At 44.4% G+C, this 21751-nt stretch overlaps 1 protein-coding gene and 1 non-coding gene across 3 annotated transcripts in view; both read right to left on the bottom strand.

Annotated features, from left to right (window-relative positions):
• Positions 1-21751, bottom strand: part of BPGM (bisphosphoglycerate mutase) — a 280243-nt gene that overhangs the window by 227331 nt on the left and 31161 nt on the right. The gene's annotated exons all lie outside the window — the stretch shown is intronic.
• TRNAG-GCC (transfer RNA glycine (anticodon GCC)) lies at positions 17264-17334 on the bottom strand. Its single transcript has one exon. It is a non-coding gene; the product is annotated as a tRNA-Gly (tRNA).

Genomic DNA, 21751 nt, shown 5'->3' with positions numbered 1-21751 from the left:
CACACACCTGGAGAAGCACCTATAAGCTTGGAAGCATGATCATTGTTTTTAGCATATGTTGAGGTTCTTGAAGGGGACGAGGAATGTCACCTTTTACAGAAAATGTCTTTACCATGTAGCACCTTTACCATGCAGGTAAATGTCACACAGCCTATTTAAAAGGTACCTTCACAACGCCGTACATTTCCAAACAGGAAAGTAGTTTTTTCTTTAATGAAATAGTAAACACACATTTATATAAAAAAATTGTATTACCCAGTGGCGGACCTTGTTTCCACAGGAAAAACATTTTTGTTTTGCTTATAAAGAAGTTGCTACCATTTAACAAATCTTCACAACACTTCTCCAAAAAATGTTTATCCACTTCAGCTCCTTCTTTGAAAGTTTCGGAGTAATCTGTCAAGACTGGGCTGAGAAATAGGGCAGCCGGGGGTGGGGGAACGTTTTCCTCATGAAATTTTTCATAAGAAAATTGAACAGCAATATATCAAGAACAGCTGAATGGAATTACACCAAATTTGGCAGAAATCTAGATCTTTGCCCAGAAAGCACGCATCAATATAAATCTGTTCAGTAGATGTTAAGAAATTGGATACACAATGTCTGTATATATCATGCCACAGAGGATTCGCAGATCCAATAAATCTAAAGCTAAGATCTGATCTGACTGACTGCCACCACATCAACAAAGATGTAGAGGCAGCCATTTTAAAACAAAAAATAGGAGGCAGGATAAGGATACCCTACCCCTCCAGGCCTTGTTGGGTAAGGGGGTTGGGGCTGCCAGTGGGACCCACCCACTAGGCCAAAACTATTTATTGGTGTAAAGACAGGACCATGGATCCACAGCGGGCCAGGGTCGTCGGTTATTATTTTTATTAAGTGGAGTGGGCAACATGCCACCCCTCGTGAGCCATTACCAGCCCAGAGGACGCAACATATTTAAAAATGTAGTGGGTGCCCCAGTCACACCTAGGACAGCAGCTGCAGCCCATGGGGCTGTGAGTGGTGGTGGGAGGTAACAAGCACCAGGGCCCATGCCAGCTTCCCTTCCTCCACCCATCCTGGGTGTGGCAGGAGTCGGGTCACTTTTGTTTGCTCCATCCCGGCATGAGCAGCTTTTCTCTGCTCCCGCAGGGCAGAAGCAAACCTGTGTTCCCTGCCCACATACTGCAGTGTCCAGAGGTATGGGGCCCCGGAACACTGCGGCCATCTGTCCCCAGGGGATGGGTTCCCAGATGACACTCGATGGTTCCGGGAGGGGAGGCCCTCAACCCTCTCCCCAACAGAAACTAATTTGGCCCTGATGGATGGTGTTCACGGTGTCCTAAAGAGGCTTGGGAAGGGGGGCCGCATGTCCACCTTCCCAAAAAATAAGCATCAGCCCTCAATGGATGAGGTGCCTGGGCCCCATTGGTGGCTCAGGGAAGAAGGCTGCATACCCCTCTTCCATAAATGAAATTAAAAATTGTTTTTAAAAACTGCTCCAGCTGGAGAGCATCTCATAATGCACTGCAAGGGCTTTTTTAGAAATATGTTTTAAAACTGGTGGTGCTTGTAGAAGGAAGGGAGAGAGACACCACCAAGTTTTATTCTTTTAGGTTGTGGGGAGCTGCAGGCTATGCAGCAGCCCCACAGCCCAAAAAAAAAAAATCATTACGTCTCCTGGTTCACTGAATCAAAGACCCCAGGAGAACTTATCATATTTTGTTGTACTCTGAGCTGGAGTTGTATGTTCTTCAGCTGGAGTGCAAAGAGCACTTGTGGAGGCGGTTGCATTTTGTAGTTTCAAAAAAAGAAAACTTTTTTTTTTAAAAGACACAAAGACAAGTTCATTTCTTTTTTTAATGACAATCACTTTTATTGAACATTACAATGTGTGAATTCATCAAATATGCATTTGATTCTAGTTATTGGTTACTTTTTGACAAAGACAATAAGTCTGCTTTATTTAAGTTGCTGTACTGACTCCTTGATAAAGTCAATAGGCCCACATTTAATATTTTGGTGTTCTGACTGTTTGAGAAAGTCGGTAGGTAGTCCTTACTTAAAATCACATCTTTTATATTGTTATATCACAGTCAGATTTTGGAGCTCATGGAAAGTTGGGTGCTCCGGCAACCACACGCCACACACACACCAAAGGCAGTGCACTGCGAGGGGGGCGGATGGAGGGTGAATGCAGGGCCTGATCACAGGCCAGGCCCAACGCCACGCCCTGCAATAGACAGCTTAGTTTTCGTTAAAAAAATAAACATAGCAAATTCATTGAAAAAACAAAGTTTAAGGGGTAGCTATTGTTAAGTGACAATGTTAGGTAAAACATACCATTTCAAACAAAACTGTAACTGGCGAATTTCATTGATTATCTCAAGAAACTATATATAACTCATGCCCTACACTAACTAAAGTTTGTTCTCACGCGAGCGCACCGCTAATTGCCTCATATAGTACATCACTCATGACACGTTCTATGTTTAGTTGGTTTAAAGCGGTTTTGTTTTAACTAACATTTTCACCTAACTATAACAAACCCGAAAACTTTCGTTATTTTGGTTAAAAAAAAAAATACATACATATTATATATATATACACATACATATTATATATATATATATATATATATATATATATAAAAATACATACATACATACACACACACACACTTATAGTACACATGCATACACACAAAAAATAAAAGTAAACATATACATGTATGTGGTATGTTTGTATGAATCTTTAGAAAAAAGCACTACAATTTATTATCACACGAGAACCTCTTTGTCTGTTCCTGGAAGGCTCCTTAAGGAACTGTTTGTGGAATGCCTGACGTGGGTCCCGCGATCAACGACGTACCATCGGATTAATTAGGATGACAACACCTAATTGTGTGTAAACTGTGTCCCATTTCTATGCTAGTTCCTTGGTGTCTGAGGAAGACATTAAGAGAGAGATCAAATTCTGATTTTAAACAATTTAGACAAAGCTGACATTTCCAAAAACAAAATGAAGAAATATGGCATGCAGGAGGGGGAAGAAGTCATATATACATTAGAGTGGGGCATCGGGTTGTTGGATTCCACAATTAGATTCAGAGAAAGGAATGCCTTTGCTATCTGATCCAGTGAGGATTACGAATGTGATTAAGAATTCTGTGAAAGTTGAAGGTGGGAAGGTGTGGAAGCTCTCTAATGTTTGATTTTCAAGTGTGGAGACAAAAGAGTAAACACTGAAGTCAGGCTGGTGACAACTTTTTTGGGGGAGGCTGAGATTGAAACTTGTGTGAGGACACGTTTAAATTGTAGTGTGGTGTGTAGTAAGGAGTGGCCTAAAGGAGAGTGTGTGCGTGCAAGTGCTGTGGAGTAAGGTGGTCATGTGTCCAGTGGCACCACCATTAAACAAAGCCCATGTGAGAAGTATTTTCCTTTAAAGAACAGGGAATGTGTTATGTTAGTGTCTCTTTGCAGTCATTCCTATTATGTATGGTTATCAGTCTAGGTTTGTGTTTCTTTGTTACTGTAAAGAGACAGTCAGCATCTTGTGGCAGATGGGAGAATGCAGAAGGTGGGATGCTGGAGTGTAATGGTGAAGGTGAACTGTTTGGATTTGCACGAGGGACAGTTGAAGGACATAATGGTAGCAGACTAATTTATGATTTAATTCCATGCCATGTATACAATACTGCACATATGCTGTACATAGATTATATATTCTTAACTATAATGGTTGTGTGGGCTGTCCCTAGATTTGATTGTCTTTGATTTCCCAATGGGTCTATGTGCGTCATCTTCAAGTTGATTTGTTTTACTCTGTAGATACCTTAGAGTTCTACATGTGAACATGTATTTTTGGTAACTGCATTGGTCTTTTATGTGTGAATATTTATACTGTGTCTTATGTCATTGTTTCAGCCCTGATGAAGTTCCTTTGGTCGAAGAACTTAACATGTTGGCCATTTTTACTTTTGTCACCAATAAAACTAACTAAATAGACTAAAGTATATGACTCCGACTTCATTTCTGGTGCACCTTCCATTTCTACAAAGTGTCCATCTTTTGCTGCACTGGGAAAGGTTGTATATGGTATTAGTCCCCCTCTCTCATCACATTCTGTTAAAAGGCAAAATTCTCCTATCCACTCACACGCTTAGCTTGGAAACTTCTGGGTGGTTTTAGTTCCATGGCCACAATAAGGCTCTATTCACCATCCGTTCTATCCAAGAAACAGGGAGTGAACAGTATCCAATTCCCACTCCAGTATGGACTATTCTGCTCATACCTTATCAGCTTTTCCTACTCTATCAAGGAAGCTTAACTTCCTGTATGTCACTCCTTGTTTCTGTGTCCTTATTTCCGGTCACTCCCAATTTAAGGAGCTGGAGCAATCAGTAGCATGCGTTGCAAACGCTCTGTGGCTGCGGGTTCTACTTCCAGGATACTTTCTTATTTTTCCTACCCTTAGGACTCTTACTATCATAAAGGATTTCCTTCAGCTACATCTCCTGGCATCCCACTCCACCTGGATCTAGTCCCCATCTAATCCTGTCCAGAGTTTTTGAGTGCTGGATTCTGCTACTGTTTTCTACTTGGATTTCAGCTGCTTACTGGAGCTTTATGATGCTTGAATTTTTCCTCCATTTAATGGGCCTTCAAAGAGAAATCTGTTGCATCTAAGTGATATTTAGAAGTGTTAAAAAAGGAGGCATCCTTGCAACTGGCAGACTTTACAAGAGAAGAAGGTGCGACCATTGTATCCATCAGTTGATAGCCACTTATAAATTTGGATCAAACAATGTGCTGTAAACTCTAGGACATAGTTGTGATTCTGGCAATTCATCCTGTAACTAACAAAACCCAAAAGTTTTATTTAAGTAAGTCATATTAAAATACCACTGGATATTAGAATAATAATAAAGCAGTTGGTAGTGGCAGTTGTACTTTAGAGCATGGTTTCTTAAACTGTGGCTGGTTAGCCACGTGTGGGTGTCGAGCCGATTTCTGGTGGGTCCTGAAAGTCCAAGGAAATAATAAAGATGCCTTTGAGGTCTGTAATTATCGTCACATGCAGTGCTTCAAAGTCAGAGGCCAAATGTCAAACTATGTCTGACAAATAGCTGCCTATGCTTTTTTACCATGGGGATTCCTGTTTACAAACTCCTCTCACTTTGCAGTCAGAGAAAGAAAAGTAAAGTGAATTATGTGAAAATCTTGCAGCGGTACAGAGTGCGAATGGAAAGGCTGTAAGGTGTAATTTATTGTAACAACATGTAAATACCTGGAAATGAACAGTGCACATTAATTCTGAAGTATGATGGAAACAAAGATTTTAATAAGATCAAAAGAAATCAAGGTACGACACTTGGTGTTGCCCAATAATGAATATGAACAATAGTTACTTACCTGTAATCTGTGGTTCTCCAGTATTGGTGTCTTTCATAGATTCACATGCCTGAATCATTCCCCGTCGTCGGAGTGGGAGTCCCACGGTATATAAAAAAGCAATAAAATGCTATAAATACCATAGTAAATACCAATAAAAACAAACCAGGAAGTGAAGTAGCCAAGCTACAGAAGAAAAACTTCCACATTAGTGACTATCCCTGTCATTTTGTGTAGCCCAAACTGCAGCCAATCAGGCGACAGCACCCACCAGAAGGTTCCCTCCAGAGGCTCAGGCTGTCAGATTTTGTCGCACGGAGTGATAGTAAACCAAAGTATGCTAAGAGCCTCTGAAGGGGAGGTGGGCGGGTTGCATGTGAATCTATGAAAGACACCAATACTGGAGAACCACAGATTACAGGTAAGTAACTATTGTTCTTCTCCAGTATTAGGGGTGTCTTTCATAGATTCACATGCCTGAATCAGAGTAGATAGCAGTAAATATCCTTGCTAGGCAGACGCCATAGTAACCCAGCTTGTCAAACTGTGCACATTATATGAATTATATATATATATATATATATATAAAATGTCTTAACATAGCCTGGAACATGATAAAATGCAACTAGTGAAGAATGTGCACTCTGAAAACGGAAGCAGAAGCGTCTGACTGCAGGAAAAAAGGAGGTGGGAACAGAGGCTCACCTTAGCTGAAAAGAATACATAGAACTGCTGGACACATGGAAACATTGGTCTTACTGGCTGCCACAAACAGTAGTGATTGGAGAAAACAAAGCTGCTAACCTAGGTTGTCGCTCTGCCGAGATGCTGGAGAAGAACTCCATCAAACAGAGCAGTTGAGGAAGACATTGGCCTGGTAGAGTGTGTACTAGGGGCAGCTAGCAAGGCTGTTCGACTTGTGCATGGCAAAATATCGATCGGAGCAGAAGATCAATAATGCAACTGTTCGCCCAGACCCTGTTGGGTTGTAACCAATCGTACCTTAGTAATAAATTGATCAGATCAGCGAAAAACCGAACTATCCCTTGTAAACAGAACATTTGAAACCTCTTCTATTATCAAGTGTCTGGAAACAACCAGTTTGTTGATAGTGGTGGAGGTAAAGATGCAGTCGAATTTACAGGCTCGATCCGAAAGAAATTCCGGAGGCGAGTTAAGTATGAACTCCCGAGTAACTCAAACCACCATAGAGTTATAGAGAACTGTATGAAAATGCTAAAGAATCGAAAGATCTGAACCCAACTGACTCTAATAGAGGACTGTTAAAGCCAAGAAAAAGAAAATGACACCTTTCTAAGTCATCGTAGATCATCACTGAGGAAAAGTTGAAAGGATATCACATGAACTGCCCTATTACCACACTGAGATGTCTCGAAGGTAATGGACGAACTGATGGAGAAAAAACAATCTGAATTTTTCTTGAAGGATTGAGTCATATTTTTTAAGGAATAAAAAGATGTGATCCCATCTTGTCGGCATCTGGAGCCGCTGCCAGTTAAGGTAATAGTAGAATGGCATAAGGCAATCCTGAACTTGATAGCTAAATGAGAACAAACTGGAAGATTCTTTCTATTAAGAGTAAGAGGATGAATTCTAACTGAACAATATCAGATACCGCAAAACATTTGCGTTGGAGATCTTGTCCCTGTTATGGCGAACACTCCCTTGCCAACGGCAGGGATGTTTAGATAGGCGAACCAAAGGTAAGCAGGGGCAGGCCAGTGACCTCAAAGATGGCTGTTCCGAGTGATAAACCTGGCCGCTCTGAAAGACATAGATCCGGAGGTGGACACCTCCGCATTGAGTCGTACTCCGACTGGAAAAAAGGGAAACCCAGTAAATCCTTCTTGGCGAAGCCATGAGGGGTGAAGAGGGACACTCAACATCACTCCAGTTTGTACTTTCGGAGAACTCTGGGACCCAAAGGTAGAGGTGGAAAATGGAATCAGATTGAGATCAGTTGGACAAGAAACGCATTTCCCTGTAAATTCTTGTGGTGATGCCAACTTGAAAAGCACCAGAATGTGCTGTTCTTCTTGGTCGCGAAAAGATTTGGAAGCACCTTACTGACGAAATTTGAATCCACATTCCGTAGAGGAAACACTCACTCGAGAGTGGAAATTGTCGTCCTGCTGAGAGTGCCTGCCAGACTGTGTCTTGTACCAGGAACGTGGAATCGCCAGAAAGTTGTGTGCGTTCTATCGCTCATGCACATAGATCACCGGCTTCTTGAGGCAACAAAGCTGATCAAGCCCTTTGTGTTTAGTGACATAGAGTACACCAGGTGTATTGTCTATGCGCCAATACAGTTGTCTCCTCGAAATTATTGCGTAACAAAATTGGAGGGCAAGGAAGATGTCTCTTTGCTTTGCAGGATGACGTGCCAGACCTCATATGAGGGCTCATTTCCCTAAGATCTTCAGCCCCTAATAGTGCTCCCGAATTCCTGAGGGGTGTGTCCGTGGTGCTTGTGCAATGTGATACCTGTTTGAGGGAAAAAACACACCTTGTGTATAAATGTCTGTCTTGGATTCACCCAAGAAAGAGAAACCTCTCGCATCGAGGAGGGATTGTAATGAGATCTTCAAATGAATCAGAGACGTGAAACCAAAGTTTATGCAGTTGCTGTAGCATTGTTATCCTGTGCAGAAGGACACCCACTAATACTGGAGAAGTTTGGGTGTACTGGATTGCTTATTAAGAAGAGTGATCCTCTGTAAAGAAACCTGTCTCAGAAATGATGAATGCGTATGTATTGCAGACACAGAACAGCTGCCAGAATCTACATAAGAATCACGTGGAGTGGACCGAGAGTCCTGACAAGATAGGCCTGTGATATAACTTAGAGTATAGAGTAACCACGTCCCGTGCTGAGGAAGCATTGTTACCTAAATCTTGACACTCTGGAGGTCGAGTGCACTTGTTAGGTCTCTGGCAGTAACATTTGAAAAACTTTCTTGAGGTACAACCTTTGAAAAATGTTTGCGCAGAGATGAGCAAAAATCCAGCGCTACATGTCTGACCAGACAAAAGTAAAAACCGCCAAAACATGGCGTTCAATTGATCTTCATATAAGATCAAACTATGTTTCACAAGTACTCATTTCGTGATATTCCTGCGACTACTTCGATATCACAACATGGTTGAAGAGGATCTGAGAGGAAAAAAACCTAACTCCTTATTAGATTCAGAACCACTCCGACGGTCCCTGATGTATCCATAAGTCAATTTGTAAATGACTCGCGCAGATGAATCGAATGCGGTTACTATGAAGGCGTAGCATACAGGAAATTGTCCAAATTCAAGAGGATGCTCTTTTGACATTACAATTAGAATTTTCCATATATAAAATCGTAGTGGTGACCAAATGAAATCATAGAGATATGCCATCCTTATCACACCTGGAATGGAGTCATGATGGGCTTTAAAGTAAGTCGTAGTGTCCTGGAAAAATGACTTCCTGTATACGATTTAGAGTCGAATCATACAGTTGCATATCAGGTACTGGGTGGAACTTCTAGGATTAAAATGCGAAAACTGTCCTCGGGTACCCCGAAAGATTTGATCCCCGTACTGTGGAGAATCGAAGGCGCGGTATTGTTTGGTCAATATGATGGCCCAGAAGTAACAACTATAAAAAGGTATGGCCATTATCTCAGTATGGACTTGTGGGCGAGGAACTAAGGGTTCCTCCAACCTGAACTCCGCCACCCGATACTGCAAAACTTGGAGATGTAATGTATACTGCACGGTGTTTTGTTGATAATTATCTTTTGTCCATCCTTTTTGTTTTAAATTTTAGAAGCTCCCGTGTAGGGGTATTCAAGGATACGCACATTCTGTGCCTCCATGTTAAAATTGAACCTGTCCAGAGAGCTAAAAGATTGCCCGAGAGTCACTAGCGCCGTTCTTAACATGAGGAGGGTAAATCCGTCAACATCCACCGGAGGATAGAAGAATAAAGAATCATACAAGATCCCGTAACTTGCTAAAAGGAGGCTACGACTAATAAGTCGGGTAAAGTAACACTGTAATAAGCCCAACTGGACCAAGCGTCGACTAACCTGACCATGGACTGGGTGGAGCATTAGAGAGGATAACAAGAAAACGTGACCCTCAGTGTCCGCAAAGGAAACTGTTGCAGACTTAAACCACTGTGGAGGTGACAGCTGACGCTGTCAGTCTACAAGTCCTCCGTAGACGTACTGTTTGCTGGTAACGAAAACTGATCCTTAACTTGGTCAACATTCCACATAAAACTCACCATCACTGAGGATGATTGTTGAATCGAGTAGTTTGTCAACTTTGAAAGTCGTCGACGAGCCTGCTAGTGATTAAGAGAACTGTCGTCAATGGGCCAGCTGTGTACGGACCTAAAGTCTGCGTGGCAACTGCCGATGTGCCCACTGTTAATGGCCCCCAACTGCACTGCTTATTGGCTCACTGTTGATAGCCTAGAGATGCCAGGTCCAATGCCAATGGCCGCTGGATCACATGTGAGAAGGGCCACTGTTAGTGGCCCACTGCTATTGAGCCAACCGTCACTGTCTGAACTGCTTGGGGAGCAGAGCAGCGACTCATGAATGCATGTAAATATTTCCAAAGTGAAGCAACACTTCGGAGATTGCCAGCAAGATGGTCTGTGTAAAAGGCTATGCATGTTCTGGGTTCCTTGACCCTATTGTTGTGATCACAAAGCGATCATGTGCTCATCAATATTTATTCCAACAAATACGCACTTGTACTCATCTGCATTTATAAACACCAGTAGTCCCAGTGTATGTGCAAGCCCACGATCTCCGGACTGAAAGTGCACTGCAGTTATTGCTAAAAAACAATTTATTTGCAAAAGTGTTAATGAATCTACATCTTTCGATATATGTCCAACTCATCTGAATGGGTTTAAACAGTGGCAGTTTATGATGGGAGTATTACTGTCTTGACTATGTCAGATGAACAGGCTCTCAAACGCCGACGAGACTCTTACCGTCGATGACTGCTCTTCAGCGTCGACGAGGGACACACTGCTCCCTCGACGAGGCACCTCATCTCCCCGTCGACGAGGTACCCCTCCGTCGACGAGGCCCCTCACCGTTGACGGGGCTTTCCACCGTCGACGATTGCTCTACAGCGTCGACGAGGCATCTCGCCGTCGACGAGGTCCTTCGCCGTCGACGGGGCTTCCCACCGTCGACGAGTGTTCTTCAACGTCGACGAGGCATCTCGCCGTCGACGAGGTCCTTCGCCGTCGACGGGGCTTCCCACCGTCGACGAGTGTTCTTCAACGTCGACGAGGCATCTCGCCGTCGACGAGGTCCTTCGCCGTCGACGGGGCTTCCCACCGTCGACGAGTGTTCTTCAACGTCGACGAGGCATCTCGCCGTCGACGAGGTCCTTCGCCGTCGACGGGGGCTTCCCACCGTCGACGAGTGCTCTTCAACGTCGACGAGGCATCTCGCCGTCGACGATAGCTGTTCAGCGTTAACGAGGGACACCCCTCACCGTCGATGAGGCTCGCCGTCAACGCGGCTCGCCGTCGACGGAGCTCCCTCGTCGTCGACGAGGCTCGTCGTCGACGCAGCCCCCTTGTCTTCCCGTCGACGATGCCACTCACAGTCGACGTTGCTCGTCGTCGACGCGGTAAAACTCGTCGTCGAGGCGAGCATTGACGAGGCAAAATTGCAATCTGTAAAAAGGCTGTTGTTCAGCGAAGCTCCTTGTCGGCTGCGCAGCCTCCTGCGACTTACAACCAGTGCATCTGAGGGCTCTGTCAACAGGATCCTGTAGTCCTGTGACACCGTAGATCACCAGTGACGGCAGAGATTGCCGTCGTAGAATACCAAGAGCTTCTAGTCAGCAAGCTGGCATCTCCTCAGAAGAAAAAATGCACAAAACGAGTCTAAACGCCTGAGAGTAAATCTCGTGGGCGTAGATGTGGGAGGCAGACTCGTAGCAGGTCAAAGACCCTTACCTTTGAAGCAAACTCAGCTGGTGAAGTAAAGCCATAAAAATATCGAAAAAACCTCCCACATCAGAAGGGGGGTAGCCATAATCACAAGAACATCCCCTTCTATCCAACCATGTCAGCAACAGGCAGACAAAATGATCCATGGAAACGGTCTCAGCCTTCCACCAGTGACACAGGGTCAACAAATAGACTTCGTGTGAGAAATATCACAAAATTTAATAGATATATATAATATATATGAAGAAACTGAGCAGAGCTCAGGGAGACTCCCTGCACACGACGTGCGGTAAAAAATCTGACAGCCTGAGCCTCTGGAGGGAACCTTCTGGTGGGTGCTGTCGCCTGATTGGCTGCAGTTTGGGCTACACAAAATGACAGGGATAGTCACTAATGTGGAAGTTTTTCTTCTGTAGCTTGGCTACTTCACTTCCTGGTTTGTTTTTATTGGTATTTACTATGGTATTTATAGCATTTTATTGCTTTTTTATATACCGTGGGACTCCCACTCCGACGACGGGGAATGATTCAGGCATGTGAATCTATGAAAGACACCCCTAATACTGGAGAATCATGGAAACCCAAATTTAGCAGAACCTGAGTTAAAATGTTTTAAAAAATAAACTACAAAATAGCACCTAAAGCATAAAGCGCCAACCGCGGACATCTGGTTGTGCTGGCCAAGTCAAAACCAAAGTTTCAGGCTGACTACAATGAGGTGCAGGTCGAATACATGCCCAGATTGCTCCTGCTGAAGGGGTTTATCTTCTCAAGTTTTGTACCAAGAGAACCATTTCCGTTGGAGAGAGTCGCAGAGGTGGGGGAGGCGCAAGGAGAGCTTTGTGGGCAGCGTGGAGCGAACAGCAGTTTGGGGCTTGCAAAAGGGCAGGCTGGAACTCCACGCTGGCGGTCCCTCGCGGGCAATCGATGCTTGCTGTGCCGAGAGAGATTGGTGGTAGCTTGCACTGATTTTCAGTGTGAGCCGCGCAGTCTTGTGAAGAATAGGCCTGTGCGTGGTCACAAAGAGCCCAAAAGCTTGATTTAAGAGTCTCAGAGCCACATCAGGGGTCCAGGACCTGCGTGGCACCAAGTGGGGGGAGGGATCCCAGGGTCTCGCTGAAGCTGGGTCCAGAAGCTAGTTGAAGGGCCTTTTATGTCCCTCAGGCTCAGATCGGAAGGGGAGCAGACTAGCCCTTGGAGTCACTCTGGGGTCCTGGGTTCAAGATGAAGTTGCAGGTCCAGTTATTTTCCCCGCCAAGAGGAAAGCAGGCAACAGATCAGTGCAGCAAGGTAGCAGTTCCTTTAAAGCAGGAGTCCAGCACAGTGGCAGTCCTTGTAGCAGCAGAGCAGTCCTACTTCCTGGCAGTTTCCCCACAGATCCAGAAGTGTACTGAAGAGTGTGTGTCTGAGGTCCAGTATTTATGCCCAGGTATGCCTTTAAATTGGGGGAGAGCTTCTAGAGGTTTCACTTTGAAGTGCACAGGCATCCTGCCTCCCCTACCATGGCTCCAGACTAACTAAAAGGCTCTGCAGCCCTTTGTTTGGACACAGCCCATTCAGTTGTAAGTGTGGTTGTGCCCAGCTCCTCCCTCCTATCCTGTGACTGGTGCCCTGTCAAGGTAAACCTAAGCTCTCTAAAGTGTGTGGCTGTCTAGGAGAAACACACAAAGCTCAACAGTCACCAACACAGTCATGTGCCAAAAGACAGGCTACAGGCACTAAATGGCTATGGGAACTTTCTAAAAGTGGCATTTTTACAATTACAATTCAAAATCTGACTTCACCGTAAGTTAGGATTTAAAGTGTGATTCCCGGGACAGACAAACTGGTTATCTACTCCCTGTTGGAAACTACACTTAAAACAGGTAATAAGGCAATTCCATTGTTATCCATGGGAGGGATAGGCCTTGGAGTAGTGAAAAACTAACTTAAACGGTTTTCACTACAAGTACACGGAAAAAGGTTTATTTTGCCAGGTCGAAATAGTTTAAAACTGCACACACAAGCTCTGTAATGGCAGATCAGAGCCATGATTAAGGGTCTAACTAAGTGGTTGGTACAAACCAGTGCTGCAGGCCCACCAGTAGCATTTCATTTATAGTCCCTGGGCACATATAGTGTGATTTTACTAGGGACTTATAAGGAAATTAAATAAGCCAATTAGGTATAAGCCAATGTTACCATATTTAGAGAAGGGAGCACAAGCACTTTAGCAGTGATAAAGCGCACAGCTTCCTAAGGCCAGCAAAAGAAGGTCAGTAAGAATAGAGAAGGCAAAACGTTTGAGGAAGACCACCCTAAGGCTGACAGGTCTAACAGTGATGACATCTGTGTCCTGGACGTATTTAATCCTGTTTTTTAATATCCAACGTAGACATCTGAGACCTACCAAAGGGCAGTCATCAGTGCTACGGAATCAGTAAAAATGGTATGCCCTTTGCCCTCTCAATGCAGCTGCAACTATTGTTGGTCTGCCTAGACTCTGTCAGAGCACTAAGGTGAACTCCATCAAACTACTATCATCTAGCTCCTTAGACGGAAGTAGTGTTAGTGTTGGTGGTAATGTTGTAGGTAGCTGCCTAATTTCTCCCTCCAATCACCCTGCATGCTTCCCTGAAATTCTAACCAACCCTATATTCTCTCAAAATTAAAAGGTCATCTCACTATTAATTTGAATGCCAAAATTTGTAAACTGAACCAACATCAAAATTATGTGAATGTGATCTTGTCCACTCTAATCCTAACGAATATTCTATCTCTCCGATAGAGTAGGCAAAATGGGGGGTGAGATTGCCATTATTCATCAACCTCAATTTCTCTGCGCCAGTCAGCCCCTTGACTTAGATTAAAGCACGGAGGCTCTCTTTCACCATTAAAATTTCAGGTGTTCTTATTGATCGCCCCCCTTATCCTGATACTAGGTTTAGTGATCTACTTTCCATGGCAATTATGCCCCTAACAGGACTACTTTATGATTCTAGGTGGCTGCCACCTACATGTTGATGACTTTAGTTGTAAAGCTGTAGAACAGTTCATTGAAACTCTGTCTGACCTTAACCTTGTTCAGAGAGTTAAGGGTCCTACACACAGGGGAGGGGAGGGCGACACTCAATGGTATTGCTCACACTAGCAGTTGTGTCTAAAGTCCCTTTAGCTTGAGCGGACCACTTTCGAGTGCCTTTCAGGTTAGTTACCTACTGCTCAGGCTCGTTAACAACAAAATCCATTTTTCTATCTCCGGTGGCACTCCATTACTGATTTTTCCTTAACACAGTATGTTCCCAAATAGTGATTAATCAATTTGTAGACACTGATTCGGCTGTTCCCTCTTAACTCGAACCTTAAGACCACTCTTGATGATTGAATACCTCAGAGACAGCAGAAGGATCGCAACCTCTGCACTCTGGTTCACTGCATCGCTTAAAACAAAAGTGTAAAACCCTAGAGAGAAAATGGCAACGCAAATTCCTGTAGAAAGACTAAATTAGGTATAAAACTGCTCTCAAACAGGTCCAGGAAAAATATTTTTAATAGCCTCTTTATTCAATAAACAAATTAATGAAACAGGAAACACTCATTGCACAATTCTAAAAATTGTTAATTCCTTGATAAAGCCTGCGGACCAAATCGATCTACTCCTGCTCCACATGAATTTGCTGATAATCTATCAAGGTTTTTCATGACAAGGTGTGTAACATTTATTAAAAATTAACCAACACCAAGAGCACTATAATGGTCACTCCTGGACAAACCTCCCATACTTTGAACAATCTAATGTCCTCTTTCGAAAAGATCTCTTTATGGACTTCAGAGAGCCTGAGCCTAAAAGTACACTCTGGCTCACCACTGGATATATGACCACCCCACATTCCCAAAAGAACTCTTCAGTCCCTGAATCCAAAGATAAACGCTCTCTTTAACCTACACCTTGAGTTCGGTTCAGTGCTCACGTGCTGGAAGCAGGCGCTGGTCCTTCCACTCTTAAAGAAACCCAATCTGGACCCTTAATGCCCAGCCAATTACAGACTGATTTCTATTTCCTGCTTGGGAGAAGTTGCTGGAATCTGCAGTCAATCGCCAGATTAAGAATTTTAATTGAAGCGAATAATGTGCTTCTTCCCTCAAAATTTGGGTTTAGATCTGGGTCTAGCAAAGAGACGGCACTCCTAGAAGTGACTGAGTTTATCAAACCCTGCATGGACTTGGCCACAAATACAATCATAATTTTTTTAACACTTATCGGCGACATTCGACACAATATCAGATCACATTCTCCTGCAAAGATTGGAAAAAGCAGGAAATGTTGACACTGTGTTGAAATGGATTAAATCCTCTCTCGCTCCACGCAGCAAGCAGTTTATCCACCCCACCCATTTACATTGGGGTATTACAAGCACACCTGTGGCGTACCTCAAGGTTCAGCCTTAAGCCCATGCCTATTTAATATCTAGAATAATTCCCTTGCCGCTATTGTTAAAGTGTTCAGTTTTCATGTGGTGTCCTACACGGATGACACCCAGCTAATGTTTGCCCTTAAGCTCCATGATTCCACTTTCTCACTTAATTTTCAGGGCTGCACCTCTGCAGTAGCAGACTGGATGCATAAAAGCGGTCTGTGCCCAAATTCTGAAATCTTGATATTTGGCTCCTCCACGGTACCAGATCTGACCAATCTGTGGTCCTCTGAAATGGGACTCGCCCCGGGGCCATCCACCTCTCCACAAATTCTGGGGGTCAAGCTAGACAATGCCCTCTCATTTAAACCTTTTGTCAGTGCTCCTGCAAGAGTCTGTTTCTCCTTAATGAAAACAAAGAAAAACCTTCAAATTCCTGCCGGAACACACCAGAAAGATTCATGCATTGATCACGTCTAAGCTTTACCATGCCAAAGTACTGCTTCTGGGATCTTCCCAAGCTTTGTTACACACACTGCAACGGGTTCGGAATGCAGCAGCCAGACTGGTGCTGCTGTACATTTCTAAAAGGCATAGCTATTCGTAATGACTTGAAAAGCCTACACTGGCTCCTTATCAAGCAAAGAACAGACTTCAAAGTCCTGACAATAAGGGTTAGGGCCATTCAACTGAAAGGACAGCGGTATATTTGGCACATATTTAAAAGATACCTTCCTCCCAAACGTTACGCTCTGCTAACCACATCCTTCTTTGCAGTGCCAAGATTAACAAGCATTTGCAATGCAACAGGTCTCGCATTTAGCGAGTTTGAGCTATTCGCATAGTAAATTACAATGTCTTTTATTTACGTTTTGTTTTTTAAAACAAAAAAAGGCATTGTTATTTGCAATTCCAGTAGCTTAAACTCTCGCAAATGCGAGACTTATTGCATTGCAAATGCTTGTTAGTGTAGTCATTTGAACATAATCCAGCCCTGGCTAAAACAGTCCTATTTCTATGTCTGTGGCTGTGTCCAGGTTTTTAATTCTGAAAAACTGTTCACCCTCTGACGATAGCATAAATATCAACTTGTAAATAAGACGTCAAAAACATTTGACATGCTGTGTGACATGGACGCCAGATGATAATAAATAGGGGGCAGATTTCTTTACAACGAGAAAAGAACTGGATTACTTAGGGCTGTGCTCCCTTTTATTAGTGACTAAGCAATGCTTTTTTTTATGCGCCTCAACATTGTTTAGCATTGAATGTTTTCTTTGTTCTAAATATTACCTATAGTGAGACATACTTTTTTCTACAGAAAGACGTTTATACTGTCTGCAGTGCTCCCTTTTCGCTATAAAAAAAAGACAGCAGCCATTTTGCCATAGCATACTATATTGTTAAAGTTATAACATTTGAAACGTGCGATTTTTGAAAGCAGGCGCATGTCACAGGAAAAATGTCGTAATTTTTTAACACTAAAAACAAAAATTATTTGTTACTGCATTGGCCGGGAATCGAACCCGGGCCTCCCGCGTGGCAGGCGAGAATTCTACCACTGAACCACCAATGCTGCAGCTGAACACTGACGCTCAAATAGCTCTGATATGTTGTCTGTGCACCTCTTGTAGCCACTTTACGTAAAGTAATTGGCATTAGAGACGGTGGAAAGTATTGCTATTGAAGATAAAAAAAATACTGTGTGTGTGTGAAGAGAGGGAAGAATTGATTTTTAAGGGGAAGGTGAACTGAAAAAGTCGAGGAAAACGCACAAAGGAAAACAAATTGCCAAGAGAATTAAATCTTTTCGTGAATTCCATAGAACATATTGCGATGGGAAGCTTCGTTTTGTAGAATTTTTGTAACGCGCTACCTAATGCGAACATTCCGCCTCAAAGCACACTGGAGATGCCTCTGCGGGTAGTAGGGTTAGGGAGTTAATGAAGACACTACTTGACGGAAACAACCCGCAGACTTCTGCCGAATCCTCAGCCAATGGAAGACTGTCGGGATAGCAACTGGACGTCACGTGACCCCGTCCTCTCACATAAGGAAAGAGGCGGCAACAAGCAAACAGGACGGGAACGGTTTAAAGCATTTGTGATCAGACAAGCACCACAGCTTAGAATATGTCAAGTTACATTTACTGAGGAGCAACCACGCAGGACTCCCCATCTCTCTGCAGATGTTTTCAAATAGTACATCGAGAAAAAGAGCGGTGTGCCGCCAGGTTCTGATTTGCACTGTATAGCACCAGTTGCTTTTCCTGCTGTACGTTTGTATAATGTGTTGCAGAGTTCTCCATTTTAGAGACTTTCTAGGAGTGAGAACTGATTTGCACACAGTAATTAGGGTGGTGTGAAATTCGCATTACTTAAATTAGGTGAAATCAAGTGAAATGTCAATTTTTGGCATGAGGACGCATTGCACAAAAAAAAAACAACGCCTACTTCCTTTGGGCGGGACTTCCGTCTTCGGGAATCCCGCGCACGCGCCCACAGAGTGCCTGAGAGCGGGGCTCCCATGCCCGAGGGAGAGCCCCGGCTACAGAAGTTCTGAATGGCGGTAAGTGGGGCTTAGTTGTAGGGGGGTGCGCTTGTGTATGTGTATATGTGCGATGGCGGCGGCGGGGAGGGGGGTCTCTGTATGTGTGCGTGCGTGTGTGTAGGTGCGCTGGTGTGTGTGGGGGTCTGTGTGTGTGTGTGTGTGTGTGTGTGTGTGTGTGTAGGTGCGCTAGTGTGTGTGTGTGTGTGTAGGTGCGGCGGCGAGGGGGGGGGGTGTATGCAGTGTGTGTTTGCCTGTGTATGCATGTGGCTGTGTATGTGCGCATGCGTGACTGTAACTGTGTGAGTGCAGGAGAGGGGCACGGCGCCGTGCGCGCCCACGAGCTACATTCTCCGGCAGGAGAAGCGCGTAACAGTCTGCTGTCCACATTCCCCCAAAAGTGATAACATAAGTTGTCTCGCAGACAGCAAAAGCTTCGCTTTTGCCTAGGCGAGACCTAAAAAGAAGAGCTGAAGAGGGTCTGGGGATAGAAGGGGGGGGGGCTTCTCTTTTTGGCCCTGAAACTCTGGAATCAGTTATTTGATCATATCAGATGCACCACATCAGAGGATGCAATAGAGAACACTCCGATGACGCACCTTTTCAGGGAGATTTTAGGCCTGCCAGTCCCTCTCCTGTTTACTCACCTTAGCTGCCTCAAGCGGTCACCTAGCGCTGGTACGTTCCTTTTTGGGGCAGCTGTTTTACGCTTTACAAATGTAGTTCATTCATTCATCTTTCGGCAGGTTTTTGCTACCTATTTTTAAGTGTGGTATTTTGGTAGCATGTAACATTGCGAGCCTTATACAACTTAAGTGGCCGAATGAGATGCATGCTTCAGCTGAAGCTATTAAGTATTGCTCACACCCCTTCCTGGAGGACCCAATCTTAAATCACACATATTGACAGTCTTCCTGCTAGCCAAGCATCAAGAGGGAACCCACAACACACACAATGGTCTCGAAAGAACTTAAGGGATGACCTGAATGAACGGACTGCAAAAAGAAGCCGGACTGCCTGAAATTGTGCTAGAATAAGGTGCTGTCGTCCTTCTGAAGTAGAAAGAGATGCAAAAGTAGTTGTGAGCAAAGCTGGGAGGTGGGATAGTCCAGAATTTCTTAGCTTCAGAGTCATCATAAGTAGTTTCTAGCACCCGCATCCTCTGGTGCCAATAGGGACATTGAAGGAAAATGCCTCTTTTTGAATGTGCAAACCCATGTTTCTTTGGACTGATGCTGCTGGTTGCTTGACTCTGTACATTGGGACTACTCTAGCTGGATCCAAGTGTGTGTTTCTACCCCCTAAAGTATGTTGAAATTGGCTGTACTTCCAATTGACAAATTTTACTTACCAATTAGTCCCTAGTATAGGTACAGGGCCTGTAAGTTAAATGTCCCTAGTGGACTGCACCCATTGATCCATCCACTACAGTGGCAGTACAAACATGACTGCTAGCCTACCACTCTAGACTGGCTGTGCAATTTTAAAACTGCAAAATTTGACCTGTTGAAATAACCCCTTTTGACAGGCATAAAGCTTGGTTTTAAATATTAAGTAAATTACACTTAGGTAGGCTTCAGGCCCATCAGGCAAACTGCATGGTATTTGAAAGTAGGACATGTAAACGTGTAATGTCCAATTTATCTTTACAGTAAAAAGGCACCAAAAACTATTTTCACTGTAGCAGGGTTGGCTGTTCCATAGGTAAGCACTGGGATGCAATATTACATTTAATAATAGTATCTCCAGCTAGGACATAGCTACAAATTTAATTTATAGACTGTTTGGAAAATCCCAATTCACTGGTGAAGTTGGATTGGTCTAAAGCCCCTGAACATCTATTTGAATGAGCCCCACCTGTCACCTGGCAGATTAATAGGCCCATTAATGAGGTGTGAAAACTGCTCTCAAAGCAGGACAAAGGCTTGGGTGTGAGGAGGTGTTCTGTTCCTCTGGCAGGATGATCATCTGTGTTGTGCCCAGGAACTTGAACAACTTCAAAGTTGAACAACATCTGTCACAGGAAAATATTTCTTGACATCTGCGCAGGGCCCTTCTTTGATACCCCCCCATTCAACCATGCGAGCCCCTACAATGCGGACCCAACCACAAATGAGTCTTATTCACGCATGCCTTTACCAAGCAATTTAGTTTTAAAGACATGATTGGTAAAGATCACAACTACCTCGACCCCTCCTCCCCACCCTAAGCTCTAACATCCTATCCCCCTACCTCGCCCACCCAGATGCCTAAAACCTACCCCACCCTGCCCTCAAAACTACCCCTAACCCTTCCCCCATGATGAGGCCTAAAGCCCTGCCCACCTTTATAAAAAAAAAAAATAACCAGGCCCTCCCCCTCTGCCCTGAGCCCTAATTCCGACCCTAACCCCTAAAAACTCCCCCATCCCCAACCCAGCCCTCAAAACTACCCCAACCCCTGACCCCCGCTCTGAATCCTAAAACGCTGCATCCTTTTAAAATGATGCCCCTGCTCCCCACCCCCCCACCCTGAGCCTTAAAGCTCTGCTCTTCCCAAAAAGGACCCTGCATCCCCGCCATGAGCCTGAAAATCAACCGCCACCCCTAAAAACTACCCCCTCCCAAAACCCAGACCCAACCCCACTTATCTGTGCGTGCCCGGAGCTTCCTGTTCCAACGCTTTCTCTTCCTCTCTCCGCCCATCCGGACACTAGACCGCTATCTGCCTGAACCACGCATATGCGTAGTTAAGGCAGATGTGTGGTTCAGGCAAGAGTGGTTATGCTTGCAGGGAAAGGCATGAGTGGCTCAGCGAGCCGTTGTAAAGGCAGTTTCCCATCAGACACCCACCAATCCCAGGAGCTGCCCCAAGAATGGTTTTAAGGACAATAGAGATGGGGCTGCTCATTCCCTGGCCACAACTTAGAGATGGGCACGCAGGCTCTTTACAAGGTGAGAAGGTTTACATCATCTTGGATTTAGGCAGGGGGGTTGGCAATGGACATATGAACTGCTGCAAACGTGTGCATTAGTTATGGAGAGGTCAGGAGATACACCCACACACGGGCATAAATGTAGCACCCCTGAGCAACCTCCTCAGAACACTACTGGACCTGCGGGAGACAGAATAAGAACTGCACCGGATGTTGAGACCCTTGAGGAAACCTAGAAGGCTGGATCTGCTCCCACTTGTACCCAGGACAAAGAAGCTCATGTGAGGTTACAGGGACACAGCAAGCAGCAAGAAGCCTTTGTCCAGAAGAACTCAGCTAACCAGTTCCAACTAAATCTGCCCTGGACCCTGCACATGGCTTCTAATGGGGTGATTCTTGATCTCCAAGTGATGTTTCGGAGGTCCTGGAACCCTCGGTTATGTAGAAGTGCACTCCTCATAACGTCTTGAAAAACCTGTGACTTAGAAACTTTATGCCTCCAAAGACCTGTGAAGGACCGAGATAAACCTGC

This window comes from Lissotriton helveticus, chromosome 1_1 (assembly GCF_964261635.1).
Source record: "Lissotriton helveticus chromosome 1_1, aLisHel1.1, whole genome shotgun sequence".
Classification (NCBI taxonomy): domain Eukaryota; kingdom Metazoa; phylum Chordata; class Amphibia; order Caudata; family Salamandridae; genus Lissotriton; species Lissotriton helveticus.
The sequence above is the reverse complement of the archived record's forward strand: the minus strand, read 5'-3'. Positions and strand labels throughout refer to the sequence as shown.